Raw genomic sequence first — 23,072 nt, forward strand, 5'->3', positions numbered from 1 at the left:
GTATATTTTACAGAGATTTTCATTAAAATGGCTTCAGAAAGTAGAAGTGTCTAAAGAGTTATTTCCATTATCTGACATAATTCTACCTTATGTAGAGTCTTTTTCATTTCCTGAAAGCAGCTAACACCTGTACTGAATGCCAACAACTGTTCTAAAGTTTTTGTATATATTTACCTCTTTATTTTTCCCAATACTCCCATGAGGTAGATAATGTTATCTACCACTTTGCAGATGGGAAAACTGACATACAAAGAGATTAAGAAACCTGCCCTCGATTCTGGGTAGAGGTCCTGGATTGAGGGAAAAGTTTCTATGAAGAGCTTATTGGGATGACATTATCTAAAATTTAGTTATGGGCGGGGGGACCTGGCTGGCTTAGTCAGTAGAACATGTGACTCTTGATCTTGGGGTTGTGAGTTCAAGCCCCACATTGGGTGTAGAGATTACATAAAAATAGAAGAATCTTTAAAAAATTGAATTTAGATTTGGACTTTGTGATAATAATATTGCATCATTGTTAAATTTCCTTCTCTCTCTTTTTTTAAAAGATTGTATTATTTGAGAGAGAGAGATCACAGAGGGGGAAAGCAGAGGGAGAGGCAGACTCCCCACTGAGCAGGGAGCCCAAAGCAGGACTTGATCCCAGGACCCTGGGATCATATACTGAGCCGAAGGTAGATGTTTAACTGACTGAGCCACCCAGGCACCCTCATTGTTAAATTTCCTAATGTGATATTTGTACTATATTTTGTTCTCAAGAGATAACTCCCTGAAGTATTTAGAGACGGGGGGGACCATGTCTGCAACCTATTGTCAGATGATTTTTTAAAAATTAGTAATATAGAAAAAGTGGGGGTAGGGAATAAATGTGGTAAAATGTTAATAATTGGTGAACTTAGATGGAGGATATAAGGGAGTCTTTCGTAATACTCTTGCAACTTTTCTCTAAGATTGAAATTATTTCAAAATAAGGAGTAAAACGACAAAATTTCCTTAGGTCACACAGTTAAAGGGCCGAGATTTGAACTCCAGCCATTTGGTTCCAGTTCACTCACTGTGTTTTTATTTTATTAAAAAATTTTTTTAATTAAAAAAAATTTTAAAAGACTTTATTTATTCATAGAGACAGAGAGAGAGTGAGGCAGAGACACAGGCAGAGGGAAAAGCAGGCACCATGCAGGGAGCCCGACATGGGACTCGATCCTAGGTCTCCAGGATCCCGCCCTGCGCTGAAGGCAGCGCTAAAACCCCTGAGCCACCTGGGCTGCCTTCACTGTGTTTTTTTTTTTTTTTTTTTTTTTTTTTCTTCACTGTGTTTTTAATCATAATGCTAGTTGGCTATTCTGTTCATGGTGCTACCTATGAGAAGTAAATCTGTACTGAATTTTAGTTGGGACTATGATTGGACCCTGAACTTGAGGCTGTTTTAGCAGCCCTGCCTCCTGGTTCTTCAAGGATAGAGTAATATAATTTATTGTATAAACCAGTTCACTTTTAAGAGTAAGAGAGAAAAAAAAAGAGAAAAAAAAAGAGAAAAAAAAAAGAGTAAGAGAGAATACTATTAATAATTACTGTGGGACAATTGATGCAAACCAAGAAGAATGGACACCCTAAAAGGATACTGCTGCTTGGTAGATTCCAGTTTTAACAAATGTGACAAGACATGATAATTGCTTCATTATAATTGCATCTTGTTTACCATGGATTCTAGTTTATACAATACAGACACTTTTTTTCTCCTGCCAACAAACCTCAGGTCTTCACCTGATACATTTTCATATTTTCTCCTCTCAATTTTGCTAATTCTTTTGCTTCCTTCCAGACCACTTGGGAAATACTTTTTGTCAAACCCAGTTTCCTCTAAGACTGAAAAATACCAACAAGAATTTCTATAACACTTGTCCAGTTTTTTAAAATACTGGCATTTAAAACCATAAATCTCCAAACGTCTTTATTAATGTGATTTCTACAAGGAAAGGGGCTGGTAAAATGCATCTATATTACTAGATTGGCAGAGAAGTATTACTGTTGTCAACTTCTCATAGATATTTGGAAAAACCTTATTGTATGGTGCTGGAGGCTACGTTAATGTTAGTTAAAAAGGATTATACTAATGTAGAATCAAAGGCAAAGGCAGATGTGCTGTCTCATTGATCTGTTTCCCAGGTAATGTCCATTCCCTTTTTTTTTTTTTTTTTTAAAGATTTAATTTATTTATTCATGAAAGAGAGAGAGAGGCAGAGATATAGGCAGCGAGAGAAGCAGGCTCCATGCAGGGAGCCCGATACGGGACTCGATCCCAAGACTCTAGGATCATGCCTTGGGCTGAAGGCAGGCACTCAAGTGCTGAGCCACCCAGGCATCCCCATTCCTATTTTTCTAATCATTTCCAATTTCATTGCCCTGGAGCTCTGTCCAATTAAAGATGTTGACCTTCACTAATAGAGGACTAGTATTTTTTGGTCAATCTCTAAACCGGCTTTCAAAACTATTCTAGTACAGTCTGCTCTGCATTTTTTTTTTTTAAAGATTTCATTTATTTATTCATGAGAGACACACAGAGAGAGAGAGAGAGAGAGAGAGAGAGGCAGAGACACAGGCAGAGGGAGAAGCAGGCTCCATGCAGGAAGCCCGACGCAGGACTTGGTCCTGGGACTCCAGGATCACACCCTGGGCTGAAGGCAGACGCCAAATTGCTGAGCCACCCAGGGATCCCTCTGCTCTGCATTTTATTTATTTATTTATTTATTTATTTATTTATTTACTTACTTACTTACTTACTTACTTACTTACTTACTCACTCTGCATTTTAAAGATCAAACTATTTCTTTGCTTCTTCTTCCTCAAATAGAATGTATTTAAACAAGTATACTTCCACTAGAGCAGGAAAGGATGAGACAGAGCAAGGACACTGAAATTTAACTCAGGTAGTTTTCCTTCTAGTTAGCTACTGCAGCATAAAGTTTAGGAAAGGAGTAGATTAAACAAATGACTAGCATGAGTTTTTAAAGCCACTTAAATGACTTTTTTTCTTCTATAACGAAATGTGCTTTTATAGTAACAGTAGTCTTAATTACATTCTTTTTTTTCTTAATTACATTCTTATTTTCAAAAATAATATGTATTGTATAGTTCAGAGGTATTAATTTTTTTAAGATTTTATTTATTTATTCATGAGAGACACAGTGAGAGGCAGAGACATAGGGAGAGGGAGGAGAGGCAGGCTCCATGCAAGAAGCCTGATGTGGGACTTAATCCCGAGACTCAGGATCACTCTCTGAGCTGAAGGTAGACGCTCAACCTCTGAGCCCAGGTGCTCCAAGAGCTGTTAAGTTTCTGATATTTTTTTCTTTAAATTCAGTGAATTGCTATATTTAAAGGGATAGATTTTTTTTTTTTTTAAGATTTTATCTATTTATGAGAGACAGAGAGGCAGAGACACAGGCAGAGGGAGAAGCAGGCTCCATTGAGGGAGCCTGTTGCAGGACTCAATCCCAGGTCTCCAGGATCATGGCCTGGGTTGAAGGCAGATGCTTAACCTCTGAGCCACCCAGGCATCCCAAGGGATAGATTTTTTTTTTTTACATCTAATTTAATGAATGAATGGCCTATGAAACCAGTTTTTACTTTATTAAAAATAACCTTTGTTTTATTTTATTTATTCATTTTAAAAAAGATTTTATTTATTCGTGAGAGACGTACAGAGAGGCAGAGACACAGGCAGAGGGAGAAGCAGGCTCCTCCGAAGGAGCTGGATGTGGGACTCAATCCCGGGATTGGGATCACGGCCTGAGCCAAAGGCAGATGCTCAACCCCTGAGCCACTCAGACGTCCCAAGATCATTTATTTTAAAGACAACTGCAAGTGTCACACTGGTTAACCATGCATTAATCAAAATCAGCTTATTAAAATAATACTGACTTGAATTATCAATTTTGTATTTTTCATTTGATATAGGAAATCAACAAATACTTTTGAGAATATATTGTATATGAAAGGGTGATGATTGGCATGATCCCGTGTCCAAAAAAGCCTATATTCTGGGAACACAGAGATACATGAAGATGTTGCAAATTTGTGGAATCTCAAATCTTTATGTCTTGGATCCTTATCTCTGCCACATTCTTATAGCTATTTTACACTTCTAACAATAATTTTTGCCATTCAATTTAGGGAATAGTATGAATACTATCATGGTTTATTTTGAAATTTAGATAAAATGGACAAACTCCTAGCAAAAGATAAATTACAAGATGTCTCAAGTAAAAATTGAAAACCTTTAACTACTAAATAAATTGAAGTAGTTCTCTTCCAGAAAACACCGTGCACAGATGAATCAAGATATAGCCCAAGATTTTATTTATTTTTCTCTTTTTTTTTTTCAAATTTTTATTTAAATTCCAGTTAGTGTACATACAGTATATTAGTTTCAGGTATAGAATTTAGTGATTCATCACTTACATAAAACACCCAGTGCTAGGGGCACCTGGGTGGCTCAGTGGTTGAGCATCTGCCTTTGGATCGGGCATGATCCCTGGGTTATGGGATCAAGTTCTGCATCAGGCTCCCCGCAGGAACCCTGCTTCTCCCTTTCCCTCTGCCTATATCTCTGCCTCTCTCTCTGTGTCTCTCATGAATAAATAAATAAAATCTTAAAAACAACACCCAGTGCTCCTCACTACAAGTACCCTCCTTAACGCATCATCCACTTAACCCACCTTCTCTTCCCTCCAGCAAGCCTCAGTGCATTCTCTATAGTTAAGAGTGTTTCCAGGGTCACCTGGGTGGTGGCTCAGTGGTAGAGCATCTGCCTTTGGCTCAGGTCATGATCCCAGGGTCCTAGGATTGAGTCCTGCATCAGGTTTCCCGCAGGGAGCCTGCTTCTCCCTCTGCCTATGTCTCTGTCTCTCTCCTTGTGTCTCTTGTGGATAAATTTATAGAACCTTAAAAAGAGTGTTTCCAGCCTAAGGTTTTAGAATTAGTTATAAATTCCATTTTTCCATGCTTTTGGAACCCCCAATTAAGAAGGTGGCTGTGCATGATTTACATTTTCATTTCTCAGCCTTCCTGACATGGCTTTTTATTAAGGGGACCTCGTGGGACACCTAGGTGGCTCAGCGGTTGAGCATCTGCCTTTGGTTCAGGGTGTGATCCTGGGATCCAGGATCGAGTCCCACATTGGGCTCCTTGCATGGAGCCTGCTTCTCCCTCTGCCTGGGTCTCTGCCTCTCTCACTCTCTTTAAAAAAAAAGCAGGGGGAGGGACCTAGTTTTGTCCCAATTTGTTCTTTTTTTGTTGTTGTTAAAGATTTTATTTATTCACGAGAGACACAGAGAGATGCAGAGACTTGGGCAGAGGGACAAGAGGGAGAAGTCCATGTAGGAAGCCTGATGTGGGACTCGATCCCAGGACTCCAGGATCCCGCCCTGAGCCAAAGGCAGATGCTCAACCGCTGAACCACCCAGACATCCCCCAATTTGTTCTTCATTAGCTCCCACTCCTTTTCTCCTCTTACCTTTTCTCTTCTCTTCTCTTCTCTTCTCTTCTCTTCTCTTCTCTTCTCTTCTCTTCTCTTCTCTTCTTTCTTTCTTCTCTTTCTTTCTCTTTCTTTCTTTCTTTCTTTCTTTCTTTCCTTCCTTCCTTCCTTCCTTCCTTCCTTCCTTCCTTCCTTCCTTCCTTCTTTTCTTTTCTTTCCCTTCTTTCAATATTTTATTTATTCATGAGAGACACAGGGAGAGATGTAGAGACATAAGCAGAGGGAGAAGCAGGCTCCCTGCAGGGGGCCCATGGGGGACTCAATCCCAGGACCTCTGGGATCACGACCTGAGCCCAAGGCAGACGGTCAACCACTGAGCCACTCAGGCATCCCTCTCATTTCTTCTTCATAGTCAGCAAGAGTCGGGGAGGATCTTTCCATTGTTAAAGACTTTATTTTCTCAGCAGATTGTGCTTCTGTTTCTATCCAGTATTTTATGAGGGATTGATGGGTGCTGCTCAGCACCTTACCTTTTTACCACCTTAAAAGATGGTACCTTCCCTCAAAGAGCTCACAGTCTATCCCTGTTAAAACTGTAATGTGGGATGGATGCAGTAACAGAATAATAGAGTGCTATCAACACAGAGGAGGACTTGATTAATTCTTTCTAGGGAACAGGGTCACAATGGCTTTGTGGAAGCAGTTTGTTTGAACTGGATAGGGAAGGATTAATAAAATTTCAAGAAGCAGAAGGGAGGGGGGGAAACCCATAAAAGGTGGGTATTCCATGAAGCAGGAAATATCTTTTTTTTTAATTTTTTAAAAATTTATTTATGATAGTCACAGAGAGAGAGAGAGAGAGAGAGAGAGAGAGAGGCAGAGACACAGGCAGAGGGAGAAGCAGACTCCATGCACCGGGAGCCCGATGTGGGATTCGATCCTGGGTCTCCAGGATCGCGCCCTGGACCAAAGGCAGGCGCCAAACTGCTGCGCCACCCAGGGATCCCGAAGCAGGAAATATCTTGAATGATCACAGAAGCAAGAGAGTACAGGACAACCTCTGATGAGCAGTGGCTGAGGTGTAAGTGCACTGGAAAGCTATGGCCAGAAAGGAGGCTAAAAAAAAGTGTGTTGAGGTCAGTTACTGAGGGTTTGTTTTTTTTTTTTTTTTTTTAAGATTTTATTTATTTATTCATGAGAGACACAGAGAGAGAGATGCAGAGACACAGGCAGAGGGAGAAGTATAGGCTCCATGCAGGGAGCCCGACATGGGACTGGTCCCCAGTCTCCAGGATCATGCCCTGGGGTGAAGGCGGCCCTAAACCGCTGAGCCACCCGGGCTGCCCACTGAGGGGTTGGTTTTAAATATCACATAATTGCCCTGATCATTCCCACTCAGATTTTTCTCTGTCTCAGAGTCGTCGTCGTCGTCGTCGTCGTCGTCGTCGTCGTCGTCCTCCTCCTCCTCCTCCTCCTCCTCCTCCTTCTTCTTCTTCTTTTTTTTTTTTTTTTTTTAAGATTTTGTTTATTTATTTCAGAGAGAGAGTGGGAGAGAGCAGGGGCAAGGGAGAAGAGGGAGAAGCAGACTCCTGGCTGAGCAGGGAACCCAATGGGATGCTCCATCCCAGGATCCTGGGCTCATGATCTGAGCTGAAGGCAGCCACTTAATTACCTGAGCCATCCAGGTGCCCCATCAGTCTCAGTCCTTCTAAAATCCTTAACTCACCTTCAGTTCTCAGATGAAAAATTTCAGGTTTTCTGTGACAGGTGTCAGTCAGTATGGCTGATTTTTGGTTATAGAGTTTTACCTTAGTGCTGAAGGAGACCAGTCTTTATCTGGTTAATTGCTGGGAAGCAGCATCCTGAATGAACTGTAGGCATTATAGGCTTTCAGAGAAGGTATTTGATGTTGGTGTTTTGGAGAAATGTAGCTCCTTCCTACCAAAAGGTCAGGAATGCTCAGCTTCATTAGCAGTTGTCAGGGAAATGCAAATTAAAACTACATGATACAATCTTTTATGTCCATGAAATTGGCAAAAATTAAAGTCCAACAAAAGATGTTGGCAAGGATAAGAAGCAACCAGAACCCGGCAAGCAGAAGTGTAAACCATTTCAGAAAACAATTTGGCATTATGTCATAATTGAATATTTATATAGCCCATGACCCAGCAGTTCCACTCCTAGGTATCTACCCTTACCTTATCCATGTACCAGGAGACATGGAAAAAAATGTCCATGGCCACACTGTCGGTGATAGCAAAAATTCCAAACTGGGAGAAATCCAGTGTCTATCATCTTTAGATTGGATAAATAAATCATGGTATAGTCATAAAATAGAAGACCATGTAACAGTGGAAATTATTAAACTGTGGCTGTAGCAACATGAATGAATTTCAACAAATTTTTGAGTGAAAGGTTGTGGAAGAATGTACATTAGATTCATGTAAAGATCAGAAACATGGGAAACTAAACTATGTTAAGAGATACAGATATGATAAAACTATAAAGAAAAATAAGGGAATGGTAAACACATTTCTGGATAGTAGAGAAGGAAACAGGTTTGGGGAGAGTCATGCAGGTGACTTTAAAGCTAATGGTGATATTCTTAAACTAGGCTATATCACAATTTTTTAAAAAGTTTGTTTATTAAGTAATCTGTGTATTCAGTGTGGGGCTTGAACTCAGCGGCCCTGAGATCAAGTCACATGCTCTTCAGACTGAGCCAGTGAGGCATCCCTATCATGGTTCTTTATATGTTACATGTATATATATTTTTCAAGATTTTATTTATTTATTCATGAGAGACAGAGAGAGAGGCAGAGACATAGGCAGGGGGAGAAGCAGGCTCCCTATGGGGAGCTTGATGTGGGACTTGATCCCAGAACCCTGGGATCACGACCTGAGCTAAAGGCAGACACTCCACCACTGAGCCACCCAGGTACCCCTACCTTACATGTATTTTTTTTTCCTTACATGTGTTTTTAAAAATGCCTGTATATATAAATTTTAAAGCATTAAGGTAAGTTTGGTGATATTGGATCTAGTCTAGTGTTCTTCTAGTAATACTTTCACAAACAAATTTTTCAGAGTGTAAAAACTGAGGCCCAGAGAGATTAAGTAATTTAATTGTTCAAGAGGGAAAGCTTATCAGTGACAGCCTGGCCTCAAACTGTACAGAGCACTTTCTATCATTTTATGTTGCATTATGTAGATTCTATCGATCAATTAGAAGTGCTTCCGCTTGGATTACTGCTTCAGTCTCTCACCCCTTCGTGTAGTACGTTCTCCACACTGCTGCCAGAGAGAGCTTTCTAAATGCAAATCCAATCATGTCACTCTCTGGCCTCAATCTTAAATAGTTCCCAGTAGCCTTCCGCACATTCCAAGTGCAAAAGTGCAGTACGAAAGTGCAGTATGCAAGGCTCTCTGTGCTTTGGCTACTGTCTGCCTTATTAGCTTCATCACTCATGCCTTCTTGTACTTCAGTCACACCAAGCTATTTGCTGTTCTTGGAACATTATTTGCCTCTGCACACACTGCTGCCCTCATCTGCAACTTCTTTTAACTAAATTTTTTGTCCTTTAGGACACCCCTTTGTTTCTTTTTTTAATAAAGATATACCTCCCCCTTTTTTATTTTTTTATTTATTTTTATTTATTTTTTTAAAGAAATTATTTTTTATTTTTTATTCATGAGAGATACAGAAAGAGGCAGAGATACAGGCAGAGAGAGAAGCAGGGAGCCTGATGTGGGACTTGATCCCGGGACTCCAGGATCACACTCTGGGCCAAAGGCAGATGCTCAACCACTGAGCCACCCAGGCATCCCTACCTCCCCTTTTTTTAAAGATACTTTTTTATTTTTATTTTTTTAATTTTATTTTTATTAAAGATTTTATTTATTCATGAGAGACCCACAGAGAGAGGGAGGCAGAGACACAGGCAGAGGGAGAAGCAGGCTCCATGCAGGGAGCCGGACATGGGACTCGACCCTGAGTCTCCAGGATCACACCCTGGGCCGAAGGCAGTGCTAAACTGCTGAGCCACCTGGGCTGCCCTCAAGATACTTAAAAAAAAAAAAAAAAAGTTTATTTATTCACGAGGGAGAGAGAGAGGGGGGCGGGGGCAGAGATAGGCAGAGAGAGAAGCAGGCTCCCTGCAGGGAGCCCGATGTGGGACTTGATCCCAGGACACTGGGATCACACCCTGAGCCAAAGTTAGATGCTCAACTGCTGAGCCACCCAGGCGTCCCTAAAGATACCCTTTCTTAATGACTCTCTCTGCTCCCAGTCTGAGCTGGATGCCTCCATCAAAACCTCGAACTTAATGTTTGTAGTCACACTTATCACAGAGTATTTTTGTCCCCTTCAGTAGTTTTCAAGCTTCATGAGGGCAAGGACATTATTGAATTTATCCCCAGAGTGTGGCATAGTACCTGGTATATAAGGTTCACGGAAGGAAAGAAGGAAGGAAGGAAGGGAGGGAGGGGTGGATATCACCTTATACAGATCTCATATATAGTTAGAATTGTCATTTGTTTGCCAGATTCTCACCAGCTCTATCTATATTTATAAAGACAGGCAGGAAGGAAAGAAGAAAGTCAGGCAGGCTGGTGGGTGGGTAAGTTGGTGGGGACAGAGTATTGGGAGCAAGAAGCTGATTTAGTGGGGAAAGGGTGGGTTCAGAGGCTTATTAATGTTTTAGCCTGAGAACGATGCAGGCTCTATCCTGGGATTTTCAAGTCATGACCTGAGTCATGAGCTGAAGGTAGACACTCAACCAATTGAGCCACCCAAGTGCCCTGATTTTTAATTTTTAATGTCTCTGTTCTGTACCAGATTAGACCCCTGGTCATTTCCTACAAGAGTATATGTAGATTCTGTTTTGTGATCTGGTGAGCTACCAGGAATCTTAATTCTAAAACAGAGGTTGAACTTGGGCTATTCAGACTGAGTTCTCTTCCCTCAGAAAGCAGTACCGTAAGACTGGAGGTCCAGATACCTTCCCTATCCTTACCTTCATGAGTGCCAGAGCACAGGAGTTGCTAACTGTGGCTTCATTGATTTGATTAATATTTATTGACCACTCTCTTTGTGCTTAGCATGGTGGTAGGAACTAAAAATAGAGACAATAGATCACTGGCCTTAAAGAGTCCAGAGTCTAGTAGGAGAGCAAGTAAGAAAATCAGTCATTTTAATGTAGTGTAAAGGGATAGGCATGGACAAGGTGTTATCGAAGTTTAGAAAGTGCATGGGGAGGGGCATCAATCTTCTTTGGGGCAAGGCATGTCAAGAGACATTTCACTTGAGCTCAATCTTGGAAGACCTTAGAAGTTGTTGGGGGCATGGTAGGTGGTCAGACTTGAGCAAAAGTGTGGAGGCAAAGGAGAGAACATGATGCGATGGGGAACCATGGGAAGAGTCTTTGGGACTTCAGGGGAAGGGTATGTATATGTGAAGATGTCATAAGAGAGGAGACTGGAACCATATAAAGGAACCATATTGTGAATGACCTTTTCTACTTTTCTAAATAAAAGAAATTTCAGTACAAGTGTTTTCATTTATCCAGTGTTAAATGTTTAGTGTTTCTCTTACTGTTGTCTCTTGAGCAACTGAGTTTTATTGTGTTTTATTTCTTTGATTTGTCCTTTTTATGATACCTGCATTTGGAGACCTCTTTCTTTTTATGCTTTAGATGAGTTTGCTTTGGGTATCATCTAGTCAAACCCCACACTCGGGCATTGTGGAATGGATGACGCATTCCTTTTAAGGCAGCTTGGAAGTAGGAGGATTTAAATGACCTTCAAAGACTAATGTCAGGCCCCCATGTCAATGTCACTGCAATTCATGCATGCATGGAGAGTGGGAAAGAGAACTTAATTATGGAGGAGGGGAATCGTAACCCTGCTTGAATGGGTAGTTGAAAGTCCTGGACCCGCCCCTTAGCCTCAAAAAAGGACTTTCTTACATTTGCTGCCAAAGAGGTCATAGGGAGAGCCCAGATAAATACCATCCTCCCTCTGGGGTGTGTGAGCCAGTCTTATTCTTTTACTTCCACAGGTGCAGAATAGGTTCACCAAGTAGTATTCTGATCTCCATTGAACAGAATTTGGCATCTTATTGTCCTTCTTCAGAAAATCAATCCCTTTAAAGCATGGAACATGGCAATTTTAGGTCAGCAGGCATTTAAAGACACCTTTTTAACTTTCAAGTGCTGGCCTAATAAGATATATTTTGTACAAAAATACTAGTGTTATCAAGATGAAACTTGAATCATTTAAATCCTAAAAGGGGCTAAGTTTTAGCTGTTAGTACACCTTTTGCCTGTGAAATTACTTGTTGTCTTTTAATGGTGCTGTCCTGGAGGACTGTGATCATCATCAGATATCAGGCTCCATTCCTTCTGCTAACCTTTAGTAACTGTTCAGAGTCCATTATAGTGTTTGGAGATGAAGGAACCCACAGTGACCCATGTTACTGTCCTTTCAGACCATAAAATAACTTTACTGGAATGTTAGCCCAGATGACAGCAGAAGCCAGCCTTATGTAGTCAGGAATTGCTCCAACATGGCTACAGACCGAATGACCAAAGGAGTTAGTCATAGTCGCCCTCCTCCATTTCCTTTTTTTTTTTTTTTTTTAAGATTTTATTTATTTATTCACGAGAGACACAGAGAGTGGGGAGAGGCAGAGACATAGGCAGAGGGAGAAGCAGGCTCCATGCAGGGAGCCCCATGCGGGACTCGATCGTTGGACCCCAGGATCAGGCCCTGGGCTGAAGGCAGGCGCTAAACCGCTGAGCCACCCAGGGATCCCGCTTTTTAGTACTTTAAATAAAACTTTTCTTTTGGAGGGAAAGTGCCATAAAACATGGTCCTGGTTGTTAACCTGTACAACATAAATTTTCATATAGTTCTTGCTGTTTTCTAAAGTTTAGACAGAGTTCTGTGTTAATCTAAATAAAGTTTTTTTTTTTTTTTTTTTTTTTTAACATTTTATTTATCCATTCATGAGAGACACAGAGAGGGAGAGACATAGGCAGAGGGAGAAGCAGGCTCCCTTCAGGGAGCCCGATGTAGAACTCAATCCCAGGACCCTGGGATCACGCCCGGAGCCAAATGCAGATGTTCAACTACTGAGCCACTCAGGCATCCCAATTTAAATAAAGTTTTATTTTTATTTATTTGTTTGTTTGTTTTTTAAGAGAGCATGCTCGTGGGGTGGTGGGGGAGAGGGAGAGAGAATCCCAAGCAGGTTCCACGCCCAGCATGGAGCCCAACATGGGCCTGGATCTCATGACCCTGAGATCATGACCTGAGCTACAGTCAAGAGTCGATTGCCTAACGACTGAGGCACTCAGGTGACCGTAAATATATATTCATATTTTAAAACAACACTTACTGAGGGGCGCCTGGGTGGCTCAGTTGGTTAGGCCATCGGTTTGATTGTAGCTCAGGTCATAGTCTCAGGGTTATGAGATTGAGCCAGTATTGGGTTCTGTGTTGGGCATGGAGCCTGCTTGGGATTCTTTCTCCCTCGCCCTTTGCCCCTATCACCCCACATGCACACTATTTCTTAAAAAAAAAAAAAAAAAAAAAATCATTGACTTTGGTAGGATGTAGAAAAACAAAGTAGTACAGTCTTCTTAATTCCTCATGTGTGTAAGCCTTTTCCCTCCATTTTAATAGAAATTTTTAAGTGCACAGACCATGGCAGAGCCCATTTTCAAAGCAGTTCATAGAGATTTAGCTTTGCAATTTATTTACCTTTGGTCACCAAAAAAGTAAAAAACAAAGAACCACATGGCTGTTGAGGGAAAATGTAAGAGCAAACTTGAGGAGCTAAAGATCAAAGAGCAAGGAGAATACTTGGGATGGTCTTAGGGAGTTAAGATGGTAGTAACAATGTAAATTAAATTAGGTAATGGAAAACTTAGGCTACTATACGCAAAGACATGCTTCTAACAAATTTTGGCTTGGAATTGTCTAAGTAAAGCTTCTGTGATTATTGGAATGCCACAAAATTCATCTCTTGGCTTTTTGTCCCAGAAGGCACTAGAAACACCCTTTAACATGATTTATGGCAGACAAGAAATACCAGTTCAGTTAGGGCAGGTGGTATTTAATTACCCCTCTCTGTGGGAATGGGGCTGTTCTCACTAAAATTGTTTGTAGGTGAAATCACAATAAAGATCAATAAAGTACGGCTTTATTATATATATACATTTTTAAAAAGACATCCATTTCTTGCATTTTTCTAATGTCAAAGGTTAATTTAAAATATTAATGCTGAAAAGATTAATTTAAGATATTAAATCTACTAGGCAAGAATACATGTACATATTGTAATTACTTCCTTTTTACAATTAAAGTAATTGGATTATATTTAATGAGCTATTTACATTTAATAATTAAAAAAGACTTATCTTTTCAGTATTCCCCATATGCAGAAAGAGGTGGGGGAAAACTCACTTCTGATATAATTATCTTTACTTGGGCTAAAAAGGGAAAACAACTGTGCTTTTTGGGAAAAAGAAGAATTTTATTTTAAAGCATACATACACAGTTTAGGAATTTCCCATAGGAATGTGTTTTGGTTCATTGTAAAAGAAGATAAAGGATTAGGTGCTTAAAAAAAAAAAAGTCCCTGATGACAAGATTTGATGAGCCAAACAGTGCACAGAGAATGAAACTTAAAGTGATTTTCAGGGACCCTGTAGATAAAAGTAACTCATCAGAAGTGATGGAACCCCAAATGCCTGGCTGTTTGAAAACAGGAGTTTGTTTGAAAAGCAGTAGCATCTGAGCATGTTATCTGAGGCTGGCACTTTAAATGAGCCAGTGTTTATGTTGTTTAAAGTGAAAGATGTGAAGCCCCTGAGCAGCTGGCTAAAATTGGGTGTAGAGAGGGAGAAAGCAGTGTGTTATCCTCATTAACACCATTTCAGTTCTAGGGTAAATATGTCAGGAAGGCTTTCTTGTGTTAGCACGCAGTCTTTTTTTCAAGGGAGAAGAAACTAGTCTGGGGTTTGGTGGCACTTGTGTATGAAAATGAGAAATATGAGCATATTTGTTCAACTTCTTGGTTTGAGTGTTTTGTGACGAGTTTGGTGTCATGGTAAAGGCATAAACTATTGACATGGGGCTGCCCAGGGGTTTGGCAGTTTGGCGCCTCCTTCAGCCCAGGGTGTGATTCTGGAGACCCTGAATGGAGTCCCATATCAGGCTCCCCGCATGGAGCCTGCTTCTCCTTCTGCCTGTGTCTGTGCCTCTCTCTCTCTCTGTGTCTCTCATGAATAAATAAATAAAATATTTTTTTAAATAAAAAATAAACTATTGACACAGATGGACCTGGGTTTAAAAGCTGACTGTGTGACTTTGATAAAGAACTGCTCTCAGTTTTAGTTCTCATCTATAAAATCAGAATGCTAATACTTACCTTACAGAACTGTTTTGAGAATTAAAGATATATAAGAAAATGTGAAGGGGATCGCTGGGTGGCTCAGCAGTTTAGCGCCTGTCTTCAGCCCAAGGCTTGATCCTGGAGTCCTGGGATCGAGTCCCATGTCAGGCTCCTTGCATGGGGCCTGCTTCTCCCTCTGCCTGTGCCTCTGGCTCTCTTTCTGTCTATCATGAATAAATAAATAAAATCTTTAAAAAAAAGAAAATGTGAAAAAATACTGGGCATGTTTTCGGAATGCAACAAACATTTAATGAGCAGATACTATATAACATACAAAGGAATTTTAAGAATCCCACATTAGCTGCTGTTGTTACTACTACTTCTGTTTGGTTTAAAGATATTTTGTTTCTCCATTCCTGTACTCAGTTGTGCGCTTCAAAAATCTGTACTACAAAATAGAATGTAGTGACTGCCATGAAAGAGGTTCAACATAACTCTTTGGCGTTTTGGAAAGGGAGAGAGAAATGACTTCAGACTAGAAGAGTCAAGGAAGGCTTCTTAGAAGTGGTGACATTTGCCTTGGGCCTTTAAGATGAAAGGAATTTTTTAAAGAAATGCCACAATCCAGATAATAGTCCCTTTAAGATACTTTTTCTTTCGAAGTATGTAAAGTGAAAATACTAGATTGATTCTTGACTGTGATTTGGAAGACTGATACCCTTTATCTTAATCTTTAAAATTGGTATAATATAAGCAGAGGCCATCATTTCTTTCCCAGCATTTGTTTCCACACTCCTAGAGAGCCATCTCAGAAGGTAAGAGACCTACCTACTACTTGGCCTTCCCTGACACTGAAGAAAAGGGGACCAATTAGGAGAGATCTTTGTGTAGTGTTCAGTGCTGTTTAATTTGACCTGCTGTCCTTAAATTATTTCATTACCACTAGGAAGTGAGTCCAAACAAATTCAGCATTCCTTTGAATTAATGGTAGTAATGAGAGCTATCAGTTACTGAGTACTTACTGAGTGTTAGACATCACTCTAGAAGGCTCGCATACGTTATTTTATTTTATCCTTAGAACCATTGTATGAAATAGGCTTTATTTTGCCCATTGTACAGATGAGGCTCAGAGGGATTAACCAGACGCAAAGTCATATAACTAATGGCTCAGGAAATCCTTGAATCCCTTGCCTGAACATGCCTCTGGGTTCACCAAGCTATATTGATTTTTGAGGGTAGGTAGGTACTCATATTAATAATGAGTATTAGCTTTAAGAAAAGAACTTTCTGTCCTTGTTCTTAATTCTGATTCAAAAAGTTAAATATTATCCAAATATATTATATGCTTATAATGATAGTATCCTACTTATTTGCAATGCTTTCTTGTTTGTTTGATTTTAAGACACCTACTTTTTCCTGTTGTTCCAAAAGTACCCCATATTATACACTTGAAGATAAATCAAAACTAATCTGACTTTAAGAATTTTGTAATACCTCTTTATTATTGAGGGCCTTGCAAAAGTAGAGTGGAAATCAACCCTGACCTAAACAGGAAGCACAGGGCTGTGATCACTGTGAGAAGGAAAATAAAGGAGGCGAGCCCTGTGATTACTCCGGCTTTCTGCCTAGATATCTCTCTTAACCATGGAGCAGGGCACAGATTCCAAGCAGAGCACACTGGTCTTGCTGAACTGAAGAGATAGATTATAGTTCAAGGGAAGCTGAGGCAACTGAAAGCTGTGAGGGTGAGTTCTAGAAGAAGGAAGCTATGAAGAAGAACTGCCTAGAAATCTCCTCAGGGTTCCCTTGAATCTTTGCTGACTATATACATATGATTGGGGAGGGGGGGTCCACACTGAGGGAGATGGGGGAAAGAGTGACCAGGAAGTTGTGAGCTAACTGGTTCCTGGAGCAGGGAGGTGTTTGAGTTCCTACCAGCCTGAGTAGAGAGCCCAGGGTGCTCACAGGGAGCATCCAGCACTGATCACAGAGGGGCCACATCTTTGCTTGGGGCTAAAATATCCAAAGAGTATAGGTTACTCTAGAGCTTCTAACAAAGCTTAAAAATAAGCCTAACAGGTATTAAACTGAGCCAAAAGTTAAGTGCCTACCAGAATAAAGTCCAACACTTTTTTTTTTTAAAGATTTTATTTATTCATGAGAGAGGGGGTGGGGTGGGGAGCAGAGATATAGGCAGAGGGAGAAGCAGGCTCCATGCAGGCAGCCCAATGTGGGACTCGATCCTGGTACTCCAGGATCACGCCCTGAGCCAAAGGCAGATGCTCAACTGCTGAGCTACCCAGCCATCCCAGAGTCCAACACTTTTGAAACCAAGGCAACAGCGCTAGATATTCAGCATTTTAAAATGATAATGTCTAACATGCAATCAGAAGATACCATATTTACCAGGAAATGTGGTCCATTACTAGGCGAAAAATCAGGCAGTAGAAACAGAAATGACAGAGATGAAGGAATTAGCAAACAAAGATATTAAAACAGCGATGATAATTATGTTCAAGTATATAACCTACTGATTAGGAGGTAAATATTGTGGCCTTGCAAATAGTGGAGTAGAGTTCCAGTCTCTCATTTTATTATCTTTGTTCTTCCTGTGGTATTGATGGTTTGGTGAAATTTGAATATTCTCTTATAAGTCTAAGTTCAAGAAATCATACATGGCATATAGGTCATCTTGTCTACTCTCATATTATAGGAAAAAGTGTATTTCATTGATTCTGAGAGGTATATTTTCCCCACATTTCTAACATGTCTTCAATCATAATACATCTCATAATCATTGGCATCTTAGATTTGACGAAATGTGGTAAAAAGCCCGTTACAATTGTGACTTTTCCATAAATTCTTAGTGGTAGACTTAAGTTCGAGACTTCTGCTTATATTACTCCCACCTGGAAAACCTTCTGTCCTTTTTTTTTTTTTAAGATTTTATTTATTTATTCATGAGAGACACAGAGAGAGAGAGAGGCAGAGACACAGGCAGAGAGAGAAGCAGGCTCCATGCAGGGAGCCTGACGTGGGACTCGATCCCGGGTCTCCAGGATCACGCCCTGGGCCGAAGGCAGGCACTAAACCACTGAACCACCCAGGGATCCCAAAACCTTCTGTCTTTATTACTATCTTTTCTAATGATTTAGATATACTTTTTCGAAAAAGATTTTATTTATTTATTTGACAGAGTAGGAGAACACAAGCAAGGGGAGCACAAGCAGAAAGAGAGGGAGAAGCAGATCCCCGCTGAGAAGGGAGCCCGGGGGACCCTGGGATCATGACCTGAGCCAAAGGCAGGTAGATGCTCAACTGACTAAACCACCCAGGCATCCCTAGATGTATTGTTTTAAGATTTTATTTTTCAGTAATCTCTACCCCCAATGTGGGGCTTGAATTTACAACCTCAAGGTCAAGAGTCTCATGCTCTACCAACTGAGCCAGCCAGATGCCCCTAGATATATTTTTTTAATTAAGTTTTAAATTTTAATTCTAGTAGTTAACATACAGTGTTACATTAGTTTCAGGTGTACAATATTACAGTTTAACAATTCTATACATTACTCAGCATTCATCATGATAAGTGTACCGCCTCTTTGTTATATCCAGATCCTACCCAGATCTTTATTCCAGGAAGTCTGTTCAATCCCTTCAGTTCACAGTGATGTTTTCATCCTGTCTATTGTCATCATTGACTATATTGTTCATTTGATAACCAAACTTCTATTTATTTGCTGTATTGTTACTTAACTGTGGTTTTATCTGTCTCTTCAATTAAATTATATAAACTCTTAGTCAAGGGACGGATTTTTACTTCTTTGTGTCTCTTAGTGTCTACTTGATAAATACTCATTGATTAATAAGGGTACTATAATTAACTTTAAATACGACCTGAAACTTATTAATAGTTTTAATGGTTGAGAGAACCACATATAAAATATTTAGAACAGTGCCTTGCACATACTTAAATGCTAGATATGTATAGAACTAGTACTTCCACCACCACCACTACTACTACTACTATACTACTACTACTGTTACTACCACAATCACTACAGCTGTTTTTTGTTGTTGTTTGTTTGTTTTTAAAGTAAACTGTATGTCCAGTATGGGGTATTTTAGAGTAAGCTATATGCCCAAGATCAAGAGCACATGCTCTACTGACTGAGTCAGCCAGGCACCCATCGCTACAACTATTATAATTATTTTGTGCCATGCTCTGTGTTAAGCATTTTATACATACATTATTTCATTTTTCTTCACAACAGCCTTACAGACTAGGAATCATTACACTATTTTAACAGATTAGAAAACAGATTTCACTGCTTGCCAAGGTCCCAAAGCTCAAATTTGGCAGTAGTGAGTTGAAACCCATATCTCTGTCTCTTACTGTCCATGTTCTTACTCTTCTACAGCACTGCTGATTAGATTTTGAGGGTTTTGGTAACTGCCTAGTAAACTGAGGGTAGAAAGAAAAGAATAGGTACTTACTTCCCCTCTGCTCAAGGACTTTTCCTTATAAATCCCATATTTTGATTGGTGAATAGACCTTGTGAGAGGAAGTAGATGTACAGCTGCCCTTTGCTGCTGACTCTTAGTCAGTTGCTGGCAGCTTGGCCGTTAGTGACAGATGAGTGTGTGACACTTTTTCAGGAATGAATTCTTGTTACAGCTGGCAGAATAGAACAGTTGATACAGAATTGCATGGCAGTTTGCTCCATAATTCCACTCCCTGGTGTTCAGATGCAGTTGTGATTGGTAGGTCTCTCTCCTTACTTACATTGGTATATTAACAGTCACATCCAGGACTGCTGCTCCTGCCTGCTCCATGACCACACGGTGTGTTTGTATGTTGCCCTGAGCTGTCAGCAAAACATTTTGCTGAATCTCCTTTTTTGTTGTTGCTCTGCAACCTTTTTTCCCCTGGCCTTTCGCAGTTGTGTAAAGTCAGTTTCTTTTTTGGCCTTTCTATCCCAGAGAGGGAGCAGTTACCCCAGAGAGAAGCTTGAAATATGAAGTGAGGCATCATAGAGATTAAAATGAATAGTTAAAGGTTCCTGGCTGACTCAGAAGAAGAGCTTGCAACTCTTGATCTTGGGGTTGTGATTTTGAGCCCCATATTGGGTGTAGAGGTTACTTAAAAATAAAATAAAAAAATAAAAATAGGGACGCCCAGGTGACTCAGCAGTTAAGTGCATCTGCCTTCAGCTCAGGGCCTGATCCTAGAGTACCAGGATCGAGTCCCGCATTGGGGTCCCTGCATGGAGCCTGCTTCTCCCTCTGTCTATGTCTCTGCCTCTCTCTCTCTTTCTTTCTGTGTCTCTCATGAATAAATAAATACAATCTTAAAAAAAAAAAAAAGGAATCAAATGAATGGTTAGACAGTTGGCAGGATGAGACTTAGTGCCTGATATGTGATTCAGCTCTGATTATCTCCTTCTTCCCTCCTTTTCTGATGTGCCTCTGTATCTGATCCACCAGTGGTTGTTCCAGTGACTTGTCTGTAGGGATCTTAACCTAGTATAATACTCACTGCTACTTGTAAGAACCAGGAAAGAAAGGTTACACTACCTTTGAGTAAGGTAATAAAATGGGATTAGATATTCTAACACAAAAACCAACAGTGTGTTCCCATATGTAGCACAAGCGCAGGAATATATATATATATATATATATATATAAGGAATATTTTTTTAAGGTCTTATTTATTTGTTTTAGATCACGTGCACAGCAGGGGGAGAGGCAGAGAGGGAGAGAGAATCTCAAGTGGATGTTGCGCTGAGCCCTGTGTGGAACTCCATCTCATGACCCTGAGATCATGACCTGAGCTGAAATCAAGAGTTGGTCACTTAACTGACTGAGCCACCCAAGTGCCCCAAGAGGAATGCAATTTGTATCTATCCTCTTACCTCAGATTTTTAGGCACCACTAACTGGAGATCACTCTTTCTGTCATTGGTAATAAAAAAGGAAGGTCTTATAAATGAAAGATACTTTATTGGGGCTTGTGGGAGTTACTGGCATAGTTCTAGTAATCTTAACTCTAAATGAATTGATTTGTTGAGATTTGATACTTTGTTTTGTGCTTTGTGTTGGTATTTGTTTTTCAGAACAGCTTAGTTGTTTTTCATGTTAAACTCCTATGGGAATTTTTTTTCTTTTCAATTTTTTAATTTAAATGCTAGTTAGTTAAACTCCTGTGTGAATTTAATGCTGAATTAAGAACTATAGCTGAAAGAAATCTGGTATTTGAGTACCCACAAATACCAGGGGTAAGATTTCTCCATTTCTGAGTAAAATCATTCAAAATTTATATGTATTCAGTCAGTAAGAGTAAGCCCATTTAGATAGATAGAGTATTTCAAACGATTGCATTTTGATGAATTGGGTATTGCTAGAAATTGGCATTAGATTTGTAATGTGGAATGAACTTTGTAACTGAAAGTCATCAGTGATAACAATGTAGACCCTATGTATTATAACTCGATACATAACAGGAAACTTGGGCCTGAATAGAGATACAAGAAAGATTTTATGTGAATAAATCTTTTCTTTGGAGATCAGAATACTTTGCAAACAAAATCTCAGTTTAGTATACATCTTTTGAGCATTTTTTTAGTATAGCCCAAAGCTGAACTAGAAGGATGAATTGAAATTTTTCCACATTTGCCAGTCATCATTAGATTAAGAACTAGAATCCAGGTTTCTAGCTCTACTGTTTAAATATATTTTCTTTTAGACAATCAACTGAAAACGCCTCATTTTGGCCACTTAAGAGATAGGCAGTCTTCTATGGAATAGTTGATACTAGGGGGAAAAATTCATTCATTCATTCATTCATTCATTCGTTCAGATTTATTTATTCACAAGAGACACACACAGGTAGGCAGAGACACAGACCGAGAGAGAAACAGGCTCCCTGCAGGGAGCCTGATGCAGGACTCAATCCTGGACCAAGGATCACACCCTGAACCAAAGCCAGGCAGGCACTCAACCACTGAGCCACCCAGGCATCCCAAGAAAAAAACAATTTTAGAGGCAAAAGTGATCCCCCAGTTTTAACTTTAAGAGCAAAGCTATGATTAGGGTCTAAAGAGTAATAAAAGTAAAAATAAAAGGTACTGCCCCCAAAAGGTAATAGAAAGTTATGGAATTACCAGATGTGAATGGTTCTTGATAGAGGAGTAAGATACTGGAATGAATGAATGAATGAATGAATTTATTTATTTAAAGAGTTTATTTATTCATGAGGGACAGAGAGAGAGAGAGAGAGAGAGAGAGAGGCAAAGACACAGACAGAGGGAGAAGCAGGCTCCACGCAGGGAGCCTGATGTGGGACTTGATCCCAGGACTCCGGAATCTCACCCTGAGCCGAAGGCAGACGCTCAACTGCTGAGCCACCCAGGTGTCCCCACATATAAGCTTTTTTTGGTTCTCCCAGTCAGATACTTTCTCTGTCCACTCTAGGAGTTCCATTTCTGTCTTACCATCTCTTTTGGACATAACTCTAGTGACCTAAACTGATTTGTCAGTAATTCCTTGTGTTTGGAGGGAGTCTAGTTATATTTGTAGGTTCAGCCTCACCCTGCATTTCAACAGGAAGTGGGTAGGTGCTTAAGTCTATAATGAGGCATTCTTCTTTGTGGTTGTTGCATGGTAGTGAGGGCTGCTGTATGCAACAGTAAATTCATACCTTTTAAAACATTTTAGTAGACAGATTTAGATTACAGTAACCCTGTATGTTGTCTGTCATTTTGAAATAAAAGTTATTTGACTTTTCAATTGAAATTTTTGAACCCCTGTGGAATGCACATGAAGAAATTTGTCTCTTGAAAGAGGAAATTGGTCTACAAAGTAAAGCTCTTCTCATATGTCCCCATCCAAAGTGCTGTTAACTATAGAACAGTGGGAAATGCTGAAGTGAAAGCAGAAGTCCTAATTGCCACACATATAACATCCCCACATGTTCTCATCCCCTGCTACTGCTGATCAGCATTTTAGGGGTGTGTTTCAAAGAGGAACTGCCTTGAGAAGCATTTCTGTTGTTATGGTTATTGCTATAGCTCAGATATACTTGCTTTTGGATGCAACCATAGAAATCTGCAGGTGTTATCAGTGCCCTTGACTCTAAATGAAGTATTGTATATTTATTTATAATAAACAGCCAGTAATAAATATTACTGCCAGAATG

At 40.0% G+C, this 23,072-nt stretch overlaps 1 protein-coding gene across 3 annotated transcripts in view; it reads left to right on the plus strand.

Moving 5' to 3' along the window:
* WASF2 (WASP family member 2) overlaps positions 1-23,072 on the plus strand; it is a 72,581-nt gene that overhangs the window by 21,718 nt on the left and 27,791 nt on the right. Inside the window, exon 1 of one of the 3 annotated variants that reach the window (XM_072750650.1) lies at positions 20,601-20,839. The exons of the other annotated variants lie outside the window; for them this stretch is intronic. The gene's annotated coding sequence lies outside the window, so the exon portion shown is untranslated. Of the gene's footprint in view, positions 1-20,600; positions 20,840-23,072 lie in introns of those variants that run through there. 3 annotated transcript variants of the gene reach the window in all.

Source organism: Vulpes vulpes, chromosome 2, assembly GCF_048418805.1.
Source record: "Vulpes vulpes isolate BD-2025 chromosome 2, VulVul3, whole genome shotgun sequence".
NCBI lineage: Eukaryota > Metazoa > Chordata > Mammalia > Carnivora > Canidae > Vulpes > Vulpes vulpes.